The following is a 25,380-nucleotide window of genomic DNA, read 5'->3' as shown; positions in this document are numbered from 1 at the left end:
TTTACAAAAATAAGAGCAGATCCCCCTAACTGGAGAAATATTCGTTGCTCACAGATAGGCTGACAGAACAATCAAAATTACAGTATTATCTATCATCCATTTAGTACCCATAAGATCTCAAGGGAAAGAACTGCTGTGGGGGCAATGATGGAAGGGACAGTTTCAGAGAAATCTGAGGAGACTTTAGGGAAAAGACTCCTCTCTGGGGCCCAATGATGAAGCTTGTTCTGTACCACCTGACTGAAAGAGAAGAGACACACTCCAAATGAAGACTAAGACATGTATTTTTGGATACAGCCAATGTGGGAATTTGTTTTCCTTGATCGGGTTTGATTACAACGGTTTGTTTTGGTTGTTTATTTTTTCATGGGGACGGGGAGGCTGGAGGAAAAGGAAATGTTGGGATGAGGATTCTGACCGAACCTCCCCCAAATGAAAAGAGAACATGAAGAAGGCTAGAAGAAATCAGAGGCAAGCAGTGCAGCTTTAAGAGGTACATGCTGAGGTAAGCTCTATACAAGAGAGATTGGCAGTTCCGTCTTATCCTTTTGCCCTATGTCAATGAACCATTTAGAGGCAGAGTGCCAGGCCCCACCCCTACCCCACCCCCTCAGACTGAGTGTCAACCAGCTTACCCTAGACAGGGGAGGGATGAAGCACTCCCATTGGGCTGCTGGGCAGAGAGGAAGGAGATGAGAGGCATGTGGAAAAGGGAAGGCAAGTGGCCCAAGTGCTCCGCTCCCTTCCAGCTCTGCTGCCTGTGAGCCGCCCACCTGACCTCCAGTGTGCCCCCATTAAGCTGCTGGGCAGAGGTGGCGGATATGAAAAACTGTCATCAGGCACAGTGGAGAGGGGGAGGGGAGCAGCTCCATCCAAGTCCCTCTGCCTTTCTGGTAATTAACTCTGGGGGAGGGAAGGTGGCCGAGTGCTCACAGAGAGTGCTCTGTGTGCCATCTTTGATACCTGTGCCATAAGTTTGCCATCACTGGCCTACATTATAGCTGAAAATATTTGTTTTATTTAGTGTATGTAAAGGTTAGAAGAAGAAAATAAATTAGAAAGACAAACAAAGATAGACCTGAACGGTGAAAGGCAACAATTACTCCTGATTGGGCCATTCTGATGTAATACAAATGGCAATGCTACCCAAGTTAACTCACTCGTTAAGTTCCATACCAATCAAACTGCAGAAGGATAACTTTCTAGGGCTGCTTCTCTGGCTGTCTCCCAGTTTCAGTAGGTCCATGAGCTTGGAAATGAGCAGGTCCATATTTGCTCTCAATGTCTGTGTTCTGAATCATGTTATCCAGCTGGGCCTAGATGTGAGCCTGGACTCTTGGTTTAGATTCACGCCTGGGTTAGAGTAAGAGCCATTTCCATAGAAACATACCAAAAGAACCACCAAAAAAAAAACACAAAAAAAACCCTTGGCCTGCAATGCCAACGTTTGACCACAAGAGGGAGGCAGCAGGAGGTGGGGCACAAATAGATAAGTCTATCTAGAAAAGCAGAGGGGAGTAAAAAAAAAAACCCCAAGCCTTCTGGGCCTGCAATACCAGTGTCAGGCCACAAGAGGGAGACTGCAGGTGACGGCTTGTGCACAACACTGGGCTACAGAGGAGCTGGGGCGCACTACGAAGGAACACACAAAAGAAGGAGTCACAAACGACTCAGGATTCCACATAGCGTAACAAAGGGGTCACACAGGGGCAGAATCACATAAGGGAAAGGCCACACATGACAAAGCGGGTGAGGGGGCAGGTCCATCGCAGGGTCACTTGGGGTGGAGTTACACACAATGGAGGACATGAGGCCGTGCCGGACTGGGCATGTGCTGGCACAAGAAGGGGTTACACAAGAGAGGGAGATGTATGACTTAGGTTGACACAAGTCGCAGGGTCACATGGGGCAGTCATGAGCAATGGAAAGGGGTGGGGTCACATGATATGACATGCTATGGGTTGGCCCCCAAGGGGTCACATGGGGAGGCAAGGTCATGTAGGGAAAATAACACGCGTGACTGAGTCCATGCAAAGGCAGAGTCTAATAGTGCCACATCACATCATGGGTGGGAATGGGCAGGCTCACTAGCGGCATGTAAGATGGATGACTTGGATGGAGTCACACAAAATGGAGGTCCTGTAAGGAAGGAAACACATGACAGGGTTCATAAAGGGGTGCAGTCACGTGCCATCGGGGTTACATAGGGTGGGGTCACACATGATGTAGGCTGTCACATGAGGGAGGGAACATATCTGGGAAGGGGGCTTGACTGGTGGCATGGAAGATAGATTACTTCAGGTGACACAAGACACAGGGTCACATGGGGAAGGGTCATGTGTGATAGATGTCACATGGGGAAGGGAACACATGTGATAGTGTTCACATGGGGTCATATGTTCTTCAGGTGGTGTGAGGAAAGTAACATGTGACAAGGTTTATGCAAGGGCAGGATCACATGACATGGAGTATACTGTGGGATAACCCACAAGAAGCAGTTATGCCATGCTCGGTGGGGGTTGGGGAGGGCAGGTTCACTGGGATGAACTGAAGAGCAATATGGGTTGGGTATGTAGGGTTCACGGGCCACAGAAGTCACATGTGGAAAGGAACACACCTGACACAGTCACATGGGGGAAGGATCATGTACTATCACACATGCCGTGGGTTCACATATGATAGTCACATAAGGGAAAGATGTGTGGCTTGGGTCATGGATGATGATGCAGGATCACATGTAATAAGATTCCATGGGTGTGGTTGGGTCACATGATGGCAGATTCATGCTCGATGGAGGTCACACAGGAAGGGAACATGTGTGATAGGGTCCATGCAAGGAAGAAAAATATAATAGGGTTCACACAAAGGCTAGATTACATTGTGTCATGCATGTCATGGATGTCCGCGCAAGTGGTCGTGTGGAGGTGGGTGACACAAGTGGGAGAGCACACTCAGAGAGGGGGGTGGCTTCCCTGGAGCCATAGAAGATGTATGTCTTGCGGTAACATTAGAGATACTGTCACATGGGGTAGGTCATGCATGATGGAGGTCACACAAGGCAGGCTACCGATATGACAGGATTCATGTGGGGGGTTCATGTGATGTAACACATGCTATGGTTTTATCCCATGACATGGAAGTTGGGGTCACACAGTAAGGAGGTCACCCATGAGAGGAACTTTGCCAGCAGAACAGAAGAAGCGTGACTTCAGGTAATGTAAGATGCAGGATCACATGGGGAAGGGAACATGCATGACAGGGGTAGGAGTGGAGTCACATGGTATGCATGTCATCACCCATGACAAGGGGTCACGTGGAAGAGAACATGAGAGGATTCATGAAAGGGCTATCACATGGTTTTCACACAAGGTGTCATGTGGTGTTGCGTCGCAAGGGAGAGTGCACACGTGAGGAGCAGGCGGCTTCATTGGCAGAAAGGAAAATGCAGGGTCATGTGGGACATGGTCATGGGAGAAAGGGTTTATGTAGGAGCAGGGCCACATGGGGGCAGGTTCAGGTGGAAAGAGGACACGCAGGGATGGGCTCACACACAAAATAGGGTCACATGGAGGAGAGATGTGTGGCTTGGGGTTGGGGGTGACAAAGGGTCACATGGGGTGTGGAGTGGCTGCCTGAAGGGGGTTACAAAGGGACAGAGTCACATGGGGTAGGATCACATGACAAGGTTCACCCAGGAGTATCATGTGGTGCCACACAAGAAAGATTTTCCAGGTGTCACATGGAAGCTATCGTATGAAGAAGGGAATACATGGGAGGGGCTTCGTGTGATATGTGGTGATGGACAACAGAGGTCACATGAGGAAGAGAAACATGTGGCAGGATTTACACAGGGGTGGGTCACATGATGCATGCCATGGGTTTTCCCACAAGAGGTAGTCAGGTAGGGGTGGGGGCTGTTCACATGGGGTGGGTTTACTCAGGGCATCTGCAACCACCATGGGGGTCTGGTGAGGTAGGTTCAGGCACAATGGTGGCCAAGTGGAGAAGGGAACACCTGACAGGATTGGTGCAGTTGTAGAGTCATGTAGTAGGTTCATGAAGGGTCCAGGGTCATGTGGGAGAAAGATGTATGGCTTGGGATCATCGGTGGTGCCAGGTCACATGGTATGCATGTCATGAGTTTATCTGCAACGAAAGGTCATGTGGGGGCAGGGTCACATGGAGAGGGAGCACATGGGGGGGGCTTCACTAGTGCCATAGAAATATGACTCGGGGTGACCCAAGACACAGGATCACATGGGATGGGGTCATGAGAGTTCATGTAGTTCATGCAGGGTCTGGCCTCACATGATGTAGGGTCATGTGAGAAGGGGTCATACACAGTGTGGTTTCACACATGACATGGAGTCATGGGGGGGTTCCACTTGGCATGAATTGATGTCATGTAAGCTGTACAACTTTGGGTCATGTACAATGTGGGTTCACACACAAGGGGAAGGGATCATGGGGGAGCAGAACACACATGGCATGAGCCTTGATGAGGTTTCAAACACAACAAGGTTCATGTGGGGGTGGAAACATGCAACAAGGGTCATGGAACCTGTGGGTCAAAAGGGGGGTCACGGAGGCTGGGTCATGCCGGATCCAGGGTCAAGCAGTGTCATACACTATGCAAGGTCACACATGATGAATGATTCAGATCACAGATGAGAAGTGGTCATGTGGAACACAGTCACGCAATAGATCAAGGTATGTAGGAGCCGGGCCTACCTACTTCAAGGAGCTACCCAGGAGGTGGTCCTAGTACCATGTAGAGTTTCACAGGAGAAAAAAAATAACCAAATCTAGTTTTTTTAATGCTTCAAATCACTAGTAGAAAAATGCAAATTGAATAGACATGTATAATTAGAGAAAGCTAAGAAAATAACTCAGGTTCTCCCTCACACGCATCCCCCAAAAATGAACACTGTTGGTGAAGCTTTAATCTTGTCTTGTCATTCTGGAAAACCATCCAGAACAATCCATCACTAGCACTATGAGGCTTAGACCCCAGAAAGGTCTAAGAAAGGGAGAAGGACCCATGCATACAAAAAGATTCCAAGCACTTGTTTGTAGTATCACAACATTGCCTATAAACTAGGGCGGTGATGGTGAACCTTTTAGAGATGGAATGCCAGGCCCCCCAACCCCCAACAGACTGAGTGCTGCACCCACCTGCCCCTTAGAGACCACATGCCTTGCCATGCTGCTTCCCCCACCAAGTGCCAGGTGTACCCTGCCTCCCCTTACCCTATACAGGGGAGGGAGGAAGCACTCCCATTGAGCTGCTGGGCAGAGAGGTGGGGGATGTGAAAAAATGTAATCAGGCACAATGGAGAGGGGGAGGGGAGCAGCTCCACCTGAGGCCCTCTACCTTTCTAGTAGTGAACTCGGTGGGGGAGGGGAGAGGGAACCATGTGCCCACAAAGTTCTCTTTGTGCCATAGGTTCACCATCACTGAACTAAGGAATAGCCAGCTGAACAAGTTCCAGTATGCAAATGCCAACCTCTGTTTCCCAGCAGAGTGCCTGACACATAGTAGGTACCATCAAAATGTTAGCTGTCATTGTGATCATTTTGCCATTTCTACCAAATGTACAGCCTTTTATCAATAGCCAGCTAGCCAGTGCTCACCACAGTGCAAGGCACAGAGCAGACCCCTAATAAACGATCCATTTGTCCCCATGTTAGCCAACATGTGGCCTACTTATTTTAGTCACCTTAACAGCTCAATCACAACCACTGAGGAGCAGATTGTTTACCCAGCATCAACCCTAATAGAACCTGGGATCCGCCATTCTGACTTCACATCAGTGGGGACAAGATGAGGCTGAGAAAATAGATCCAAGTGACTTTAGGCCTTCCTCTTGCCTCTCACATCCCATCCCAGGCACTTAAAATCAATCATTAAACATTCATTTCTTTGAGTCAAGAAGGATTCCAGTAACAATGCAAAGTAGACCCACAAGGGAAAACACCTTCAATCCCTGTTGGCTACCATTTTAATAAGGATCGGTCAAACTCTGAAGATCCTGGAGGGAATTCCTTCAAGACCTTCTACAACGTTCACTGCCCTTAACAGACATTCAAATATTTGCTCTAACATTTCGAGGATCTCTGATTTCATAGCAATAACATAGCATAACTTAGAGTTGTTGAGAGTCACCAAAGACGCCATCATCATGTGATCGGCCCAGGGATACACTTTTCCCAATTTTTCTGGACTCACCCTTGGACAAGAGACACACAAAAGTCATCACTGGGCCTGTAGTCAAAGTCCTTCCAGCTTGGTGGGAAATTACAGAAGCTTGTACTCTACTGGTAGAGCCCTTGAGTACTCAGGGTCACCTCAGTGCCATAATGAACAGGATGAGATTATTACTCTCATTATTTTCATTAAGTCTGGGAAAAGTATTCAGATATTTCCTAGAATTTTCAGGCCTAACATATTTTTGAGATCAACTAGTTCAATTCTTTCTTTTTAGAGATGAAGAAATTAAGACTCAGAGGAAGAGAAACAACTTATCCAAGATCATACAGCCCTGCAGAACTTGGGTTCACTCCAGGTTTTCTTACTCCAAAGCCAGAGGCTCTTTCCACTACAACAGGAGTGCTACAGTGGTGCCCATGAAATATTAATCTGTGTGTGTGTGTGTGTGTATCTCCTTTTCTATTCCCATAAGCCTCAAGTACACTGAGAAGAAGGCAGAGATGGAGAGGAATCCTACGACTCATTTTACCTTCCGTGTTTCTCCCAGGCTACACCATCTATTGTTTTTTTTTTAGTTACCTTTTTTTGCAATATCAACCGTTTAATTTTTCTCCCTCACGCTTTCCCCCTCTGCAATGAAAATACATCCTAAAGATCCTGAAAGATGTGGGTAGTCTGTATCATCAGGTTAGGTTGATATTGTTAATACTCTGATTCAACAGGCTTATGTGTCTGGCTTAGAAGCCTGACCATTGTGTAAATAGAAAATTTGTACCCCTGAAACTACATTACCCAGCATCCCTTTCCTTTTCGTCCCCACGTTGCATAGATAAAGTGGTGTGTAAGCCCACCCTTCGTCTCTTCTCTCGCTTGCGAGGCTGGGAAAGCTGGCTTTACTCAGGCTTTTACTTTTGTCTTTTTATTCCTTTTACTTTTTATCCCTTTTACTACAAGTTATGATTATTAAATCTTATTAAATATAATATTTGGAGTTATTGTATACTAATTTTTAAGCTCATACCACCAATGAGAACATTGAGAAACTATGAGAAAATATCTTCCTGTTCCAAGGGCCCGGTTTACAGAGAACTTTTGGGACACGGCCCTTCATAGACTGAGATTTGATTGTATTCATTTGCCAGGCCAAGTGGAGTACAGGTCCACTCAGTGTCCTCTCCCTTCATATCCCAGAATCCTTTACTTCTCCCTCATCCACAGTACCTCCAGTTAGAAGGGACAGCAATGGTCATCTAAGCCAACACATACCTGAAAAAGAATTCCCTTGATAACATGTCCAATGAGGTGACCAGTAAGGGGAAGCCTACTACTACCTCTTGGGGTATTTCCACCTTGGGACAACTCCAACTGTTAGGAAGCTTTCCCTTGTTTCAAGCTGAAATCTGCCTCTGTGATTTCTAGCCATTCCCTCTAGTTCTAGCCTCTGGGGCCAGAGAGTACAAGTCTGATCTCAGTTGCACAGGATAGCCTTTAAGAGATTTGAAAATGGTTAGCATAGGGGGCAGCTGGGTAGCTCCATGGATTGAGAGCCAGGCCCAGAGACAGGAGGTCCTGGGTTCAAGTCTGACCTCAGACACTTCCTAGCTGTGTGACCCTGGGCAAGTCACTTGACCCCCATTGCCTAGCCTGACCACTCTTCTGCCTTGGAGCCAGTACACAGTATTGACTCCAAGACAGAAAGTGAGGGTTTAAAAAAAAGAAAATTAAAAAAAGAAAATGGTTAGCATGTCTCCCCTAAGGCTTCTTCTTGCTCAGGCTAAAGATTTCCCACGCCTTGAATTATTCCTCACATAGCATGAACTGGGGCCCTGCGCCATATCACTTGCTTCCTCTGGACTCTTCAGTTCATCAGTGTCTCTAAAAGGGCGTACTGCCTTAGTGCCCAAAGTGTGTGCCTTAGCACGATGTTCTGGCTGTCGTACGACCAAGGCTTTTACCTCTCCAATCCTGTCTTTTTTTATAAACCCTCACCTTTTGTCTTAGAATCAATACCGTGTATTGGTTCTAAGGCAGAAAAGTGGTAAAGGCTAGGCAATGGGGGTCAAGTGACTTGCCCAGTGTGGAGATTAAAATTAATATCTAATAACTAAATATTATATATTTAATAAAGTTTTTTTATTAATAACAAACTAACAAAGGAGGCCTAACTAAAAGGTTACTAGCCAGCCCGCTCCCAGGAGCAAAAGAGAAAGAATGAGTTGGAACCTCAGAACTTATACAAATGTGACCATGCAAATGTAAACAAAAGGAAAAGTATTATAGGTAATACAGAAAAGAATTCTGGGCAATGCAGTCTTTAGGGGTTCAAGATTTTCCAATTATGCACCACGGTCACACAGCTAGGAAGTGTCTGAGGCCAGATTTGAACCCAGGACCTCCCATCCCTAGGCCTGGCTCTGAATCCACTGAGCCACCCAGCTGCCCCCTCTAATCCTGTCGTAATGAACCCTAATATTTTATTTGCTTCCTCAGCTGCCACCTGCCCTATTGCTCTGTTCACTCATAAAGGCCTTGTGGTTCATCGGAATCCCTTGGTCTTCTCTAGACTATAACCACTGTCTAGCCAGGCCTCCTTCAACTTGTACTTGTGGAAGCTAATTATTAGAACCCAAGTGTAAGATTTTACAGCTACCTCTACCCTCCTGCATTCAGCCCAGTGCTCCAGCCTGTTGAGATCTTATCAAATTTTGACCATTCTACAACATATTTGATGTCCTCCGTGATGATGTGTGCCATGTGTATCATTAGTACCTCTGCACAAGTCACTGAGCAAACTGCCCAATGGCAGCAGGAAGTCAAGCTCCAAGTCCTTCTTCCAAGCTGATGTGGAAACGTGAAGGACCCTTCTTTCAGTCCCATCCTTCAACCAAGTTCAAGGATGAGGCCCTTGGTCACCTAGCTGAAGCTCAATCTTTTCTTCAAGAACAGCCTGGGAGACCTTGTCAAAGGCTGATTGGCTGCCCTGCTTCCAGTCCCTCCCATTCCAATCTATTCTCCATAGAATGGCCAAAATAGTGGTCCTAACTAATGGCGTAGGTCTGCTCGAGGTTTCCCACTACTCTTCAGAACTTGTGCTGGCTCTCTATTGCCTGCTCCAGGATAGAGATTCTTAACCATTTTGGTGTTGTGGACCCCTTCGGTGAAGCCCATGTACCCCTTTTGGCAATACTGCTTTTAATTGCTCAGTTTCCGTTAAAAGTAAGTGAAAATAACAATGTCTTTTTTTTCCCATCCAAGTTCTTAGACTCCCTGAAATCTACTCATTGGACCTGTCGGGTGTTAAGAACTTTGCCCTAAATTAAAATACAGACTATTTATCCTGGCTTTAAAGGCCCTCTTCAGGTTGCCTCCAGCCTTCTCGTCTGGCCCTGCAGTTTGTTCCCTTCACAAAATCCACCTTTGACCCAAAGAAGATTCCTGGACGTTACCTCCCCGGCCTTCATACGTCTGCAGAAGCTGCCTTGGGTGCTTGGGATGGGTTCTGTTCTCATCTCTACATTCAGACTTCTCCGAATCCTTCCAAGGTCAGGCGAGGCTCCATCCTCTACTCAGAGCTTTACATGATCCTTGGACAGATTCCATCGTGCGTGCGTGCGTGTGTGTCAGCTGCGTTCACATCGTGCCCTCCAGTAGATTAGATTATAAGCTCTTTGAGGGCAGGAGCTCTGACCATTTTTGTCTCTGTGTCCTTAGCACCAAAACTGATGCCTAGCACTGAGTAGGTGCTCCATTAATGTTGGCTGCATTGGCTTTTTGTAAGAAACCTGCCCCACAATAGCTAGGTAGCCTAGAGAAAGTCATTACTCTCTGCCATTTGCCTTTCCTTGCCGTACACACCTCATTTGGCTGTCACAGGACTCAGATGGGATTGGTTACCTCCAAGCGTTGCCCAAATGTTAGCAATTGGTATTGTCTCCTCAGAGGCCAGCTGTTGGATTAGACGGAAATCGTGGACTCACCGATCTCCGTTGCTCTTCGTAGGCTTTGACATGGTTCTCAAGATCTCTCATTCAGAAAGTTCCAGAACAAGTTTACTTATCTCAGATGATGTGAGTTCCCTCTTCCCCATCTCAGGGTCACCTCTCTCTTCAAAACTGAACAAACTCCTCCCTTGGGCATTCCTGGAGGGAAACTACTCTAGGTATTGGCTGACTTTGGAGAAGTTCAACTTTGCTCTAGTCCAGTGATTCCCAAAGTGGGTGCCACCGCCCCCTGGTGGGTACTGCAGTGATCCAGGGGAGCGATGATGGCCACAGGTGCATTTATCTTTCCTATTAATTGCTATTAAAATTTAAAAAAATTAATTTCCAGGGGGCTAAGGAATATTTTTTCTGGAAAGGGGACGGAAGGCCAAAAAAGTTTGGGAACCACTGCTCTAGTTGAAAGGGAGCTCAGCCTAGTGTCCTCTTGTTCCCCCTAACAACCACTTTTGTTGTGTGACTCCTCCGCTCAAGAAATTATCATGGCTCCCCATTGCTTCTCACGTCAAATTCAAACTTCACTGCATGGCTTTCCAGATCCTCCATGAACTGGCCAAGATCATGCTGCCAATAATGCTACTCCCCACTCTTTGACAACATAAAGCCTCAGCTCTAAGGGGGCCTAACTCCCTTTTGTTCCATGTGTATCCCACATTCACTTCTACCTCCCTACCGTTAGTCAGGTTATTCCTCTAGTAATGCCAGAATGCTTCCCCCTCTACCTTCTGCACCTTTCAACTCTCCTCATTCCCGAAGACCCCCCCAAGTCCTGTTCCTGTCGTTCTCGCCCTCATTCAGCTCTCCTTTCTCTGCATATACTTTCCCCCTTCGAGTCAAGGCCAGAGAGGTCAGTGCTTAAGCTCTGCTAAGCTTCTCTCCTGGGAAGAGAAGAGAACAGAGACAATGCCCCCTTGGTAGCTAGCACAGTGCTAGCCACATAGCGGGAACTCAATCGATATTTGCTGCCTGCTTTTCCAAGTCTCTCCTTCCCCCAATTCTGAATCCCTCTGCTGGCCCAGATGTGGTTGGCATTCTCCCACCGTCACATGTTTGTGACACTCCAGTCTCTCTGTTTGAGAGGAGTTTCTACTCTTGCCAAGTCCCCAGGCTCCGGGCTGCCTGTGGCAGAGCTCCTTGGTGCCACGCACCTCTGGAAGGAGACCTCATTTGTTTTGCCCTCCTTTGTCTGTCCAGTGCAGGGCTTTCCATTGCAGAGCTCTAACAGATGTTTCTTTATTTAAACTGTATTCAGTGAGAGGAAGGAAAGAGAGGCAGACACACACAAGGAGGAAAGAGGTCTGGGTCAGAGAACCACGTTTCTGCGGAGGCCGAGGCTGCCGAGCCAGGAAAAAGGTGCACGGCAATTGTAATTTGTTTTTTCCGTTTTATTTGATTTTTTTCAAACAGGAATTCCTTGTTTCCTTAGATACTAATTAAATCTCAGTTACTGAGAAGCAGCCAAGAGCCTTTCAATGCTGGCCTAGACAGCCAAGGGCTGCATTCTATAGAGCTCCTTGGGAGGAAATCTGAGAGGGAATTGGGTTTTCAGTACAGTGGTGGGCAGGCTGTATTTTGTGGGGCTTTGTGGAGGGGGGAGAGGAATTCTTTTCTGACTTGGGGCCTTTGTGCCACCCCCCCCACACACACACACACAGTTTCCCATCTAACAAACTAATATCTGTAGAAGCTAAAAGACTGCGGATCTTGGCCTCAGAGCCATATATTTTGGCCTGTATCTCCTTCTTGGGAAAACGTATTCTCACTTGGACACGTTGTGTTCCAGAATAGACCAAAACCGGACTTGGAATTAGGAGAACTGGGGCCAGATCCTGGATTTGGGCTCTCTCGGGTGTTCTTGGATAAGCCGCTCGCCCTTTTTGGCCCAACATTTTCTCATCTGTCAAATGAGGGACCTAGACTAGGTTATCGACCAAGTCGTTCTCTCTGATTCTATTTTGGGGGAGCAGGGGAGGAGGGTGCTATCTGGACCTCGATTTCAACACCATGAGGAATCCCCAGTGTGAAAACTCACACCCCCGAAACCTGCCTGTAATTCATATTTTTAGCGAATCGTCCGCAACCCGCAAAGGTGCAGTGATTTGCCCTTGGTCACACGGCTAGTGAAGATCCCAGGCAGAACTGAATTGTCCTAAATTCAAGGTTGGCCCCTTCTATCCACCAGGCCATACTGCCTCTTGCTGATCTATTATTTTGTGGCAAAATTTGAGTCTAAGACTTCCATCAATACGACATCAGAACTCAAGAGGGTGAGACGTGATCATTTGGTGTTTTTCTTGCTTCACAATTTTGTGTGTGTGTGTAACGAATCAAAAGAAACCACCATGAGAGGAGCTGTAGTACAATGCAAAGAACACTGGCTTGGAGTCAGAGGACCTGGGTTCAAATCCTGACTCTTCTTCCTCCTTAATTGACCATAGGCAAGTCCCTTCTCTAGTTCCTTCCTCTATAAAATGAGCAAAAATCCTATGACTCAAATAGCTGTTTGACTTAGTTCAACATTAAAAAGGCTTTTAATGATTAGAATGAAATCCATTTTATGAGCTGACAAGGTAGGCTAGAAGTTACTATGAAGTGACAAGACCCCAAAAGACTGAAGAATTACAGAGACTTGGCAGGGTCTTGAAAGCGTATTTTTAAAACCCCTATCTTCCGCCTTAGAATCACTACTGTGTGTTGGCTCCAAGGCAGAAGAGCAATAAGGGCTAAGCAATAGAGGATAAGTGACTTGTCCAGGGTCACACAGCTGGGAAGTGTCTAAGGCCAGATTTGAACCTAGGACCCCCCTTCTCTAGGCCTGGTTCTCAATCCACTGAGCTACCCAGCTGCCCCTTAAAAGTGCATTTTTGAAAGGCCATCTATGCTTTGAGGAAACCGGTCTTTAGCCTAGGTCACGCCCAGTGTCACAACTGTTCCTTTCATTTAAGCTAACTATGCCCATTTTACAGATTGGATAAATGTACAAAGTATTAAAAATATCTACTGACCAAGTAGGTAATACTCTCTTTGGTCCAAGTTTGTCACCTCGTTTCTTTTTATAGACACAGAAGTCACATGATCAGAATCTTAGAAAGAATGAGACAAATGCCCTTTTGGTTCCAAAATCACAATCTTTAAATTTGAAGGGACCTCAGAGGACACCTAGTTCATCAAAAAGAAAGTTCCCTTTATGAAATCTTCTATAAATGACCCTCTAGTCACTGCTCAGAGACCTCCAGTGGAGGAGAAGCCACTCCCTCCCAAGGTAGCTCACTGTACTTTGGGATTGCTCAAATCAGTCAGAAGCACTTCTTGATACTGAAATGGAATCTGCCCCTCTGCCCTCTTGCCAACCATGGTTCCTTGTTCCGTGTTATGGGGCCAGGCAGAACAAATTTAACCTCCTTTCCACATGCTTGAAGATAGGTTTATCCTACCCACGTCTTGTCTTCTCCCCTTCCCTACCTTCGTCAATGCCACATCATACTCATCTTCCAAGCCCCACTCTAAGTTCCATACAAGTGTCCTAAAACCAATGAAAGAGAGAAAATTTGTATGCTAAAATCGTGTATCTGATCAGTGTCCTTCTTTCCACCTTTCCTTCCAGCCTTCACTCACCTTCATGGGCCTAGCTTTGGGAATACCTTCCTTCATAGAGCAGTCTAGCTTAAAAACGTAAGGAGAGGAGGGGAGTGCATTCCAGACATGGGAAGGGGACAACCTGAGCAGCAGGTGGAATGATATGTGCAGAGAACAAGTTGGCCATTTTGGTTGTAATAGAAATTGTCTGAAGGGGATTAATAGGGAATAAACCCAGGAAGATAGGCTGGTACCAGATTTTTAAAATCCTTTTTTAAAATAATATTTTTCTCTAAATGGTATGTAAAAACAAATTGGAATATTTTTTTATTTTGAGTTCTCCCCCTCTGCCTCCCTGTCTTCCCTGCTCCCTGAGATGGTAAGCAGTCTGATATAGATTTTACATATGCGATCACGTAAAATATTTTTCCATATTAGTCCTTTTTTAGAAAAAAATTCAAACAAAAAACAAAAACAAAAGTAAAAAATGAAGAAAGTGAAATACAGGATGCTTTGGTATGGATTCAGACTCCATCAGTTCTTTCTCTGGTAGTAAATGGTATTTTTCATTAGAAGTCCTTAAGAATTGTCTTGGATCATTATATTGCTGAGAATAGCTAAGTCATTCACAGTTGATCACATACAGTATTGCTGTTTCTGTGTAACAATGCTCTCCTGGTTCTGCTCATTTCACTTCACATCAGTTCATATAAGTCTTTCCAGGTTTTTCTGAAAGCATCCTGTCCATCATTTCTTTTTTCTTATTTTAATCTTTAAATATTTGTCCATGTTTACATGATTCATTTTCTTTCCCTCCCCACTCCCAGAGTCAACAAGCAATTCCACTGGGCTGTGCAATTGTTATCAATTGATACCTATTTCCATATTATTCATTTTTGGTATGGAGTGATCTTTTAAAGCCTGAACTCCAAATCACATCCCCATATATACATGTGATAAGTGATGTCATATGTTCTTCTTTTGCATTTCTACTCCTATAGTTCTTTCAATGTGGTTAGCATTCTTTCCCATAAGTCCTTCAGGAGTGTCCTGGTTTGTTGCATGGCTACTAATAGCAAAGTCCATTACATTGGATTGTTCTACAATGTTTTACTTTCTGTGTACAGTGTTTTCCTGGTTCTGCTCATTTCACTCTGCATCAGTTTCTTGAGGTTCTCTCAGTTCATATAGAAATCATCCTGTTCATCATTCCTTATAGCACAATAGTATTCCATCACCATCATATACCACAATTTGTTCAGTCATTCCCCAATCGAGGGACAACCCTTCCTTTTACAATATTTTGCCACCACAAAGTGTGCCTGCCCATCATTTCTTATAGCCTAAAAGTATTCCTTCACAATTATATACCACTACTTATGCAGCCATTCTCCAATTTGTGGGCATGATCTCACTTTCCAATTCTTTGCCACTACAAAAAGAGCTGCCAGAAATATTTTTGTTCACATAGATCCTTTAACCTATTTGGTATTTTATCTCTTTGGGATATAGAATTAGAAGTGGTTTTTCTGGGTCAAAGGGGATGCCTCTTGGACATAATTCCAAACTGTTCTCCAGAGTGATTGAATTAGTTCGCAACGTCCCCAGAAAATCATCAGTCTAACATTTGTCATTTTCCTTTTTTGTCATATTAGCCAACCTGGCTAATATGGGTGTGAGGTGGTATCTCAGAATTGTTTTAATTTGCATTTCTCTAATCAGGAGAGATTTAGAGCATTTTTTCACATGACTATAGAAAGCTTTGATTACTTCATCTGAAATTTCCCTCCTCATATCCTTTGAGCATTATATCAATTGGGGAATGGCTTGTTTCCTTATACATTTGATTCATTTCTCTATGTATTTAAGAAATAAGGTTTTTGTTAAAGAAATTTATAAGTTTTTCCCCACAGTTATGATTACTTTGTATTTCCCACCATCCTATTTCCACATCTGTCTATCTTACTCTCCTTTCACCTTATCCATCCTCAAGTGTTTTCCTTCTGATCATCACCTCCCTCAATCCGCATTCTCTTCTTTTAGTTCCCTACCCTGCCATCCTCCCACACCCTATCACCTCCCCCTCTGACTTTCCTGTAAGGCAAGTATAGATTTTTATACTCAATTGAGTGTGTGTTATTCCCTCTTTAAGCCAGTTCTGATGAGTAAGGTTCATGTTCCTCTCTACCTCCCCTCGACTATAAAAGTTCATTCACTCCTCTTATTGGACATCATTTACCCTGTCCTACCTTTTCCTTCCCTCTTATCCTGGTACATTTCTCTTTCTCATCCCCTTTAATTTTTTTTAGGTATAATCCCATCATATCCAACCCATGCACTTGCCATCTATCTGTGTGTGCTCCTTCTAACTGTCCTGATAATGATAAATTCTTAGGAAGTAGGAGTATCATCTTCCCATCCAGGGATGGAGACAGTTTGCCCTTATTGAATCCCTTATGATGGTACTAGATTTTAAATGTCAACCAGAGCAGTATACATTTTATCCTATAAGTAAGAGGGAGTCATTGGATTTTCTTGAACAAGGAACATGGTCAGATCTATACTTTAGAAATCTTCATTTTGTGCTGTGTGGAATCCAGGCAAGAGGTGATGAAGACCTGGCTGCTGTGTGAGTAAAGAGAAGAGAACAGAGGTAAGAGATTCTGTGGACACCAAATCAGCAAGACTGACTGGACACGGAGGATGTGAGAGAGGCCAAAGAAATGAAGAAAACTCCAAGAGATTGAACTTGGGTGGCTCAATGAATGGTGCTATAATCAAGAGACATGAGGAAGTTCCAGAAGAGGAGGGGGAATTGAGGAGAAATGGAATGAATTCTCCAAGCTTGAGATACCTGCAGTACGTACAGTTAGAAATGACCAATCTGTAAGTGATGGTACCCGACTAGAGCTCAAGATAAGTTCCCTAATGAGAGGCTAATTCATATCCTAACACATAGGAGAAATAATAGTCTTTTCCCCCCAAGTGGGAATGCTAAATACAAAGGCACATCTCTCTATTTAGACAACCCAGTACAGATGTGATTACAGGGGCTAGAACAGGTCTTGTTGACTCAAAATATCTTCCCATCCACTTGTCCTTTGCTGGCCTGAAATTCCCAAAGTTTAAGGTGTTGGAGTCTGTTAAACATTTATTCCCCCTGGGAGGGCTAAAATTATAGTTTTTCCCTGGCCCTCTACAATGAGAATTTACCTGGTTTTTCCTGCTTTCTCTCACATCACTCCCTCCCAGAAATCTGTGTTCCAGCTAAGCAGCACCATTTTCTGCCTTGCACTTTCCCATCTTCAGGTCTTTGCCAAGGCGGTGCCCCTCTGCTTCCTTCCCATTGGCTATTATATTTCAGTCCACCTTTAGAACCCAATTTTAATATTCCTCCTCCATGAAACCTTTCCTGGTTCTCTGCTATTGACAATGATCCTTCCCCTCTGATCTCCCATAGACTCTTGGGTAATGGGTATTATAGCTATCTGTAACTTATCATTCTATCAAACTCTAAATTCTCCAAGGCCGGGGATGGTGTCCCATCTACAATTTTTAGCTTCTCAAGCGCCTAGCACAGTGTTCTGCAAACAATTGGCACTTAATAAAGGTTTCTTGTTGTTCTATAATGGAAAGGAATAATAAAGTATTTATTAAGCCTATGTGCCAAGCACCGTGCTAAGTAGCTGGGGACATAAATACAAGCAAGATAGTCTCTGCCCTCAAGGAGCTTACATTGGAAAGGGAAAACAATGTTTAAAGGGGAGCTGGATAGAGAGATGGGTCATTTCGAGTCTGACATGATTTGGAAATGTCTGGGAAGCCAAGTTTAGAGACTAGGGTTCCGAATGATAAGGCAGAAATTGACCTATCACAATCCATGGTCTCAAGGAAAGTCCTTATTCCTGTGCAATAGGGATGAGGAGGAGAAAAGGCTGGCCAGAGAACAAATAGTATATATTGGAAAGAGAGCACTCCATTTGGGGACGGGGGACTCTTTGGGCCTCAGTGTCCTTTGCTGCAAAAGGAGGGATTTAGACGAGATGATCTCCAGCTCCAGTTATAATCTCCTTTCTCCCTTTTTAAGTAAAAACAGGTTTTGATAGGGGCGAAAGGAGAGAATAAGAAGGTCTTAGCATGTTGGAAGGGATGGAAATAACTCGGGGACATCTTTCCAGTTTGGCAATTTTGCCATGGGTGGAAATTCCAAATTATGAGTAGGAGACAGACGAAGTATATCACGTGCATTGGTGAGGGCTCCACGGTTTAGAGGAAGAAGAGAAGGGAGCCATCGGGTCACCTTCGTGGTCTTTATGCCTCCAGATTCCACCTATGCAGGCTGGCTCTGGGCAACATCTGATAGACTGCGGTGCTGTGCCCCATCTGGGGCTGTGCTGGGGAGAGCTGACCTCAGCCAGAGAGTTCAGGACTTCCTTTCCCTCACAAAGCATAATTGAAGGTCAGCTTACTCTGCCAGAGGCCCCTTAAGTAATCTTTTCTGAAGCTCTCTTCTAGGCATGGTGACTGTTGGGAGAGTCCAAGTCTACTGGGCCACCTGCTGTCCAGCCTATCTTGACCACTTCCTTTCAGAAGCAATATGACTTAACAAGGCTGCGTTTCCACGGCAACATAACATTTGGCTTCTGGCTTTGGCTGGGCTTCCAGTTACACGAGATAATTTGGGGTGGGTTGTGTGCTTTTAAAAACATCCAAAGTCAGAGTCTAGCTCAGGACCAAAGAAAAAAATGGGTCGTGAGGACTTTCTTGATGCTTCAGGGAGGGGTAGCTTTGCTTTTTCTTCACAGAGGAACTTAGATTTGGAGCCTTAGTGACCAGCTAGTACAATATTATATTTTAAAAAGAAGGAAAATAAGGCCTAGAAAGGAGAAAGGACTTGTCCAAGGTAACACGGCCAGTGTGGGATACAAATCCAGGTCTTATTCCAGGTCCAGTAGAGCCCTCTGATGTTCAGAGATGCACTTAAAGATACACATATGCCCCAATTTCTACCATTCCTGTGGATTTTACCATCACACTGCAAATGAAGAATTATTTCTTCAAGGCTAGCTTTTCATAAATGCCTTTAGCATAAACATCTTCCAAACAGAAAATTATGAGCCATATTTGGGTATGGCTTTCAGGAGAGAGAAAAAGGAGCAGGGATGTTCAATCTGTCATTATTTTGCAGTCTGAGGAGACTCCTGGGGAAACTGAAAACTTAGCCAAGTTGGCCCTGGAGGCCCACTACCTGTGCCCGATGGCCCCTTGAATGCTGCCCAGGACCCTCTTCCCCAACAGCTTCCTTCATCACTCATCAGAGTTTCCCAGGGCCCACCTTCCCAGGGCTTTTCTATACCTGTGGCCCTAGGACCATGTTGATGAACCCATGGCACACATGCCAGAGCGTGCTGGAGGGAGCTGCTCCCCTTCCCCTCTCCATGCAAATGAGGACATTTCTCATATCACCCACCACCCCTCTGGCCTGCAGCCCAATGGGAGAGCTCTCTCCTTCCCCTGTCTGGGGTAAGGAGGGGGGATTTACATGCGGCATGAGGGTTGCAGTTTGGGTACTCAATCTCTAAGGTCTCTAAAAGGTTCACCTTCACTGCCTAGGATGATAGATTTAAAACTGGAAAAGACCTTAGAGAAGGGGTCGGCAACCTTTTTGGCCGTGAGAGCCATAAACGCCACCTTTTTTAAAATGTCATTTCGTGAGAGCCGTGCAGTGCTCACAGTGCCGCTCCTGTAACAGCGCCTGAAAAAAATGGACTTTATGGTTCCTGCAGAAAGAGCCGTATCTGGCCCTCAAAAGAGCCAGGTATGGCTCGAGAGCCATACGTTGCCGACCCCTGCCTTAGAGGGTCTGAGACTCAGAGAAGGGAAGGGATGTGTTATAGTCCTCACAGGTAATAAGTGGCACTTAAATTTGAAAATATATTTGTATTCTCCCCAAGGCCTTTAGTACTTTGGCCCAAAAGAATGCTGTTAATGGAAAGGCATTTCAGGTCCCCTAAATTTCAGGCTGAGGAGGAAAATATTTGGGGTCAGATGGGCCTCTTGGAACTCTAAAAGCCACACCAGGCCCTACTCTATTCCTGCATAAAGGCGCTTGTTCTGATTCTCAGTTACACTGCCAAGAGAGCTTCTGAAAGGGTCACCAAAGCATGTGACCTATGAATTCACATCATCTCCAGCCTGTGAGTGACTGCAATGGGCAGGCTTTTTTTTAGATGGGATATTTGGAAAGGCAGGACTTTTCGCTGCCTTTAGGCAGGGGGCTGGATTCAATAAGCTCTGGAGGTTGCTTCCAGCTTTTGCATTCTATGAATATTAGCTTTCATTAAGACGCAGAGTTTACAAACGTATCATTTCTTGGCTGAACTCTTCATAGCCCTTAGCACATTCTGCTTTGTATTATGGTTTATTGTCTTTGTCTTATTCCCCCTACTAGACTGGAAGTGCCTGGAGGGCAGAGGTTACTCTGACTCATCTTTGGGCTCCCCCTCCCCTGCCCAGTGCCCAACGCTTAGCCTCAATTAATGAGCAGGCATTTATGAAACTCCTAACATATGATGGGCACCAAGTCAGCTGCTGGGGATGCGAGTACCGAGAACAAAATCACCCCAACTCACAAAGATCTCACATTCTAGAGGGAGAGATGACCAATACATTTCCACACCATGACTGTAAAGTGAATACGTACAAAGATATTCAATCTAACAAGGTAGTTAGACAGTGTAATAATTAAAATTAAATTATGAGGCTGTAGAATAATTATACAATAGGGAGGACATTAGTAGGGTGTGAGGAGGAGGAGGAGAGGCTTCACACGAAAAATGGTGTCTGAGCTCTGTCTCTAAGGAAGAAAGGGACTTTATCAGGTAGAAGTAGGGAGTACCTTTCAGGTAAGGGGGAAAGCAAAGGCAAGGAGGTGGGAGATGAAATATTGTGTGCAAGGAACAAAGCGAAGACCAGTTTAACTTGATCATAAAATGGGGGAGAGGGAGAGTTAACGTGGCATGTCCAAGGCCGCACAGCAGTAGAACCAGGATTCAAACTGTGCTGTTCTGAATTAAGATAATAATAATGTGAGAATTTAACACTAGCCTGTGCCCTTTTCTTTGGCACCCCAAGTCCCCAAAATTAGCTTTAGATTTTTGAAGAGGTGGGTTTTGATATGAAGTTTGAAGTCACTCCCTGACTGGATGAAGTTGTAACTTGCCCCATCCTCTGATCAAATCAAAATAGTGGACAGGGGAAAGACAGTGAGGGAGGAGAGGAGTAGACATCCCTCCTCTGGGGCCACACTAGAGGTCTCCTGGTTCTTGGAGTGCAGAAGACCCTTGTCTCTTGTCCCTCATGACTCCCTGGCATCCAGAAAACCCATCTCCTGCAGAGTGAGGTTGGAGTCCTTCAATTGGAGGGGCTTTGGAAAGGAATGTCACAAAGGACATCGATCTGAGTCAAGAGATGAAGAGAGGATTTTGTGGCTGGGAATTGAGAGAAAGAAGGCTGACGTGGGCCTGGCTCCTGGGCTTAGAGGAGGCTTGGGAAAGGAAGCAGCAGCCACACATAACTAGAGGTCTTTTCTTTTTCTGACCCGCTTTTAAAAATGTAGCTTATAAATAATTATAAATTAAGATACAGTCTCCAGAGAATTTTAATCTTAACAATAATAAAGTTGACATCATACAGCACTTGACTGCCCAGAGGCTTGACAACAAACTCATGAGGTCAATACTCCAGGGATGTTGCTGGAGTACCAAGCTCATGAGTTTGCTGTCAGGACTTGGCGTGGTTGAATGCTGTGTAATGACACACTACACTGTATATCTAATGTCGTCCTGGGCAGATATACATGCCCAATGGATGACTCGATAACTATATATTCTTGTTAAAGTGATCAATAATTGGAATACTATTGTGCTGAAAGGAATGATGAACTGGAGGAATTCCATGTGAACTGGAAAGACCTCCAGGAATTGATGCAGAGTGAAAGGAGCAGAGCCAGAAGAACATTGTACACAGAGACTAATACACTGTGTTACAATCGAATGTAATGGACTTCTGTACTGGCAGCAATACAATGATTTAGGACAACTCTAAGGGACTTGGGAGAAAGAATGGTATCCACATTCAGAGAAAGAACTGTGGGAGTAGAAACACAGAAGAAAAACATATGATTGATCACATGGTTTGATGGGGATGTGATTGGGGATGATGACTTTAAATTATCACTCTATTGCAAATATTAATAATATGGAAACAGGTTTTGGACAATGATACATGGATAACCAAGTATAACTGCTTGTCAGCTTTGGGAGGGGGATCATATAATCATGGAAAAATATTCTAAATTAAAATAAAGTGATCAATAATGACTTCACATTGAAAAAAAGAGAAGAGAATAGAGACTGACAGCTGAGCAGCTAAGTAGGTGATTCCACATTGAGCATAACTGTCCCCTGACCACACCTGCTACTACTGAAACTTTCCCATCTGCCCCTTACTTCTAAGGCACAGGTGGTGATAGGAGGCCAGCCACAGGAGCCAGGAGCTCTGCCTTCTCAGAGTATTCTCTGGAGCTTGGCACAGGCTTAACTCAAGACTGCCCATATGGCAGGGGGCCTCAAACTTTTCCCAGAATCCTTCAGTTTCCTATTAATCCTTCAGTTAAAACAAAAGTCTGGCAGAACTCTGTTAGTAAAATCCTTTTAAAATGATCATTTGTTCTTGCCTAATATCAAACCACAGAAGTCTCATTCAAAACCAAACTAACCTTGGAGAGCTTTGTGGTTCCTTGAAGAACAGTTAAGACACATAACCACAGGTATTGCCCCTCCTGCCATGCCCTCCTCTGGCTGCTGAATTTGAGAGTTAATCATTCTTCTTCCCAAGAGTAGATGTTTTTCTAGGAATGGAATAAAAAGAAGAGGAAAAACACATACAGGCACTAAGCAGAAAATGGGGCATGGCAAGAAGAAGGGAAAAACAAGAGCTATGAGTTCTAATCTTCCAGTCCCTACTGATAAAGAATTTGAAAATCAAATCTTTTGAAAATGTTTCCAGAAATGAGGGAATGCCTTCAATTGGGGAATGGCTAAACAAATTGTGGTATATGCTGGTGATGGAATACTATTGTGCTCAAAGGAATAATAAACTGGAGGAATTCCATGTGAACTGGAAAGACCTCCAGGAATTGATGCAGAGTGAAAGGAGCAGAACCAGGAGAACATTGTACACAGAGGCTGATACACTGTGGCACAATCCAAAGTAAAGGACTTCTCTACTAGCAGCAATGCAAAGATCCGGGATGACTCAGAGGGGCTTATGAGAAAGAACACTATCCACATTCAGAGGAAGAACTCTAGGAGTAAAAACACAGAAGAAAAACAACTGCTTGATTACATGGTTTGATGGGGATATGATTGGGGATGTAGACTCTAAATGGTCACCCTGTATGGAAATAGGTCTTGATCAATGACACATGTAAAACCCAGTGGAAATGCACATCAGCTATGGGAAGGGGATGGGGGAGGGGAGGGAAAGAACATGAATCTTGTAACCATTGAAAAATATCTTTACTTAATTCATTAATTAATTGGAATATTCAAAGATTAAAAAAAAAGAAAATGTTCCCAGAATGAAAAATTTACCTTGGTTCACATCAGGACTTATTCTTTACTACTCATGTGACCCTTGGCAAGTCATGTCGGGGGTTTGGGTCTCAGTTTCTTCCTCTGATAAAAAAAGACATAAGTACTTTCCCTATTGAAAATCTTGTGATCCTATTTCTAAACTCTATTGAATACTGAGGCTTGTTTTTACATTTAAGACAGGGAAACTGTTGTCCTTAGACCTTAATCATTTCAGAATTGTAGAGAAACAGAAATATTAGTTATACCCTGAAAGACCCCTGAGCCGAGGGACTGCAAAATCCAGTTACACTTGTAATAACAATTATGAATTCACCAAGCAGAAACCCCAAACCTTACGGTGGGCAGAGATCTTAGAGATCATCTACCCTAATCAGTACCTGATAGACAGTCTCTATTTCTGCCCTGACAAGTAGGCATACTACATTCCCCAGAAGGCTTCCAGTCTGGGGGGGAGGGAGTGTTAGAGTCAACTCCAATGGACTTGAGAAAATTGCGTGAACATTAACATTATACAAATGAACAAATGCTAGAAGTCTGGACTTGATTCCTTTTGTTGATTGTCTCGATTTCAGAAATTACTGGAGGAAATGTTATGAGTGCAGATTAAATAAGGCCCTGCCTTTCTAAGGGCTGGTTGTTAAACGTTTTCCAGCATACTCCTGCTTGCAAATGAGAGGAAACCCACTACCTCCAGGTGTAGCCCATTCCACTTATGGACGACTCTAAGTTTTGGGTTTTTTTTTTCCTTTGAATTTATTTATTTATTTAATCTCTAAGTTTTGACCTATGTGGTCAAGCAGAATGAGTCAAATTCTCTTCCCCAGGATTGGCCAGGCTTTCAGATGTTTGAAGATACAAAGTGAATAATGATAATAACTGACATTTCTGAAGCATTTTACATAATCTTATATGAGCCTCAGAACAATCCTGTGAGAAGAATAATACAAATATTTTTCTCCCATTTTACAGACAAGGAAACTGAGCCTCATAGAGGTTAACTACTTAGAAGTGGCTCCTACTTACTCAGGAGCACCCAGTTAATAAGTGTCAGAGGAAAGATTCTGATTCCAGGTCTAATACTTTGTCTTCATCACCCCACATGACCTTGCTTGCCTTTCATTCTTTGCATGTCCATGAGCTCCTAATATCTTCCCAGAATCTCTATGATGGGGATTACAGAGGACTTGGCTAGAATTGTGTGAGAAGAGCAGCCAAGGAAAAAAACAAGATAAAAAGGAAAAGGTACGATGATTTTGAACAAATCTGCTTTGCTCTAAATTAGGGTTTGAAGTTTAAATTATCTAGATTAGTAAATTATGCTCCTTCCAATTTAATGGACAAGTATTGTATTTGATAACACACACACACACACACACACACATATATATATATATATATATATATACATATATATATATACATATATATATATATTCCTCTATGTCTTTTCTTCTAAATTGGGAGTGAGACACAACACAAATATGTAGATGCTAATCTGCTAGAACCTCCACCAGGCTTGGCACTTTGCAGACATAAAACTGCGATCTCAGGAAAACCTCCCTAAGGGTCAGAGATGCCCCAAAGTGAAATGTGCTTTCCAGAGTGGGAGAGATTTCCCCATCCGCTGGCAGTATTAAAGTACACAAAAGCACAACCATGAGTTGGCCTAGATGTCCTCAGCAGGTCCCGAGCTTTGACCAGCCGTTGGCCAAGGTGATTAGAGTCTAGGTCTTTGAAAATGTCTTCCTCCTAGTGCTGCTCTAAGTGATAGATTGCAGGGATGCTTCGTGGCTTTCATTGTGTTTTGGAAGAAGAGGATTTAGGGTTTCTTTTCCCTTCAGATTTCACATTTACACAGTCTCTAGTTTCTCAAAGTAAAGTTGGAAGTGCTTTGGAGTAAGAACATTCCTGTCTCTTGCTCCCACAAGAAGGAAAG

The sequence above is a fragment of the Gracilinanus agilis genome, chromosome X, assembly GCF_016433145.1.
Source record: "Gracilinanus agilis isolate LMUSP501 chromosome X, AgileGrace, whole genome shotgun sequence".
Lineage (NCBI taxonomy): Eukaryota > Metazoa > Chordata > Mammalia > Didelphimorphia > Didelphidae > Gracilinanus > Gracilinanus agilis.
Note: the sequence above shows the minus strand (reverse complement) of the source record.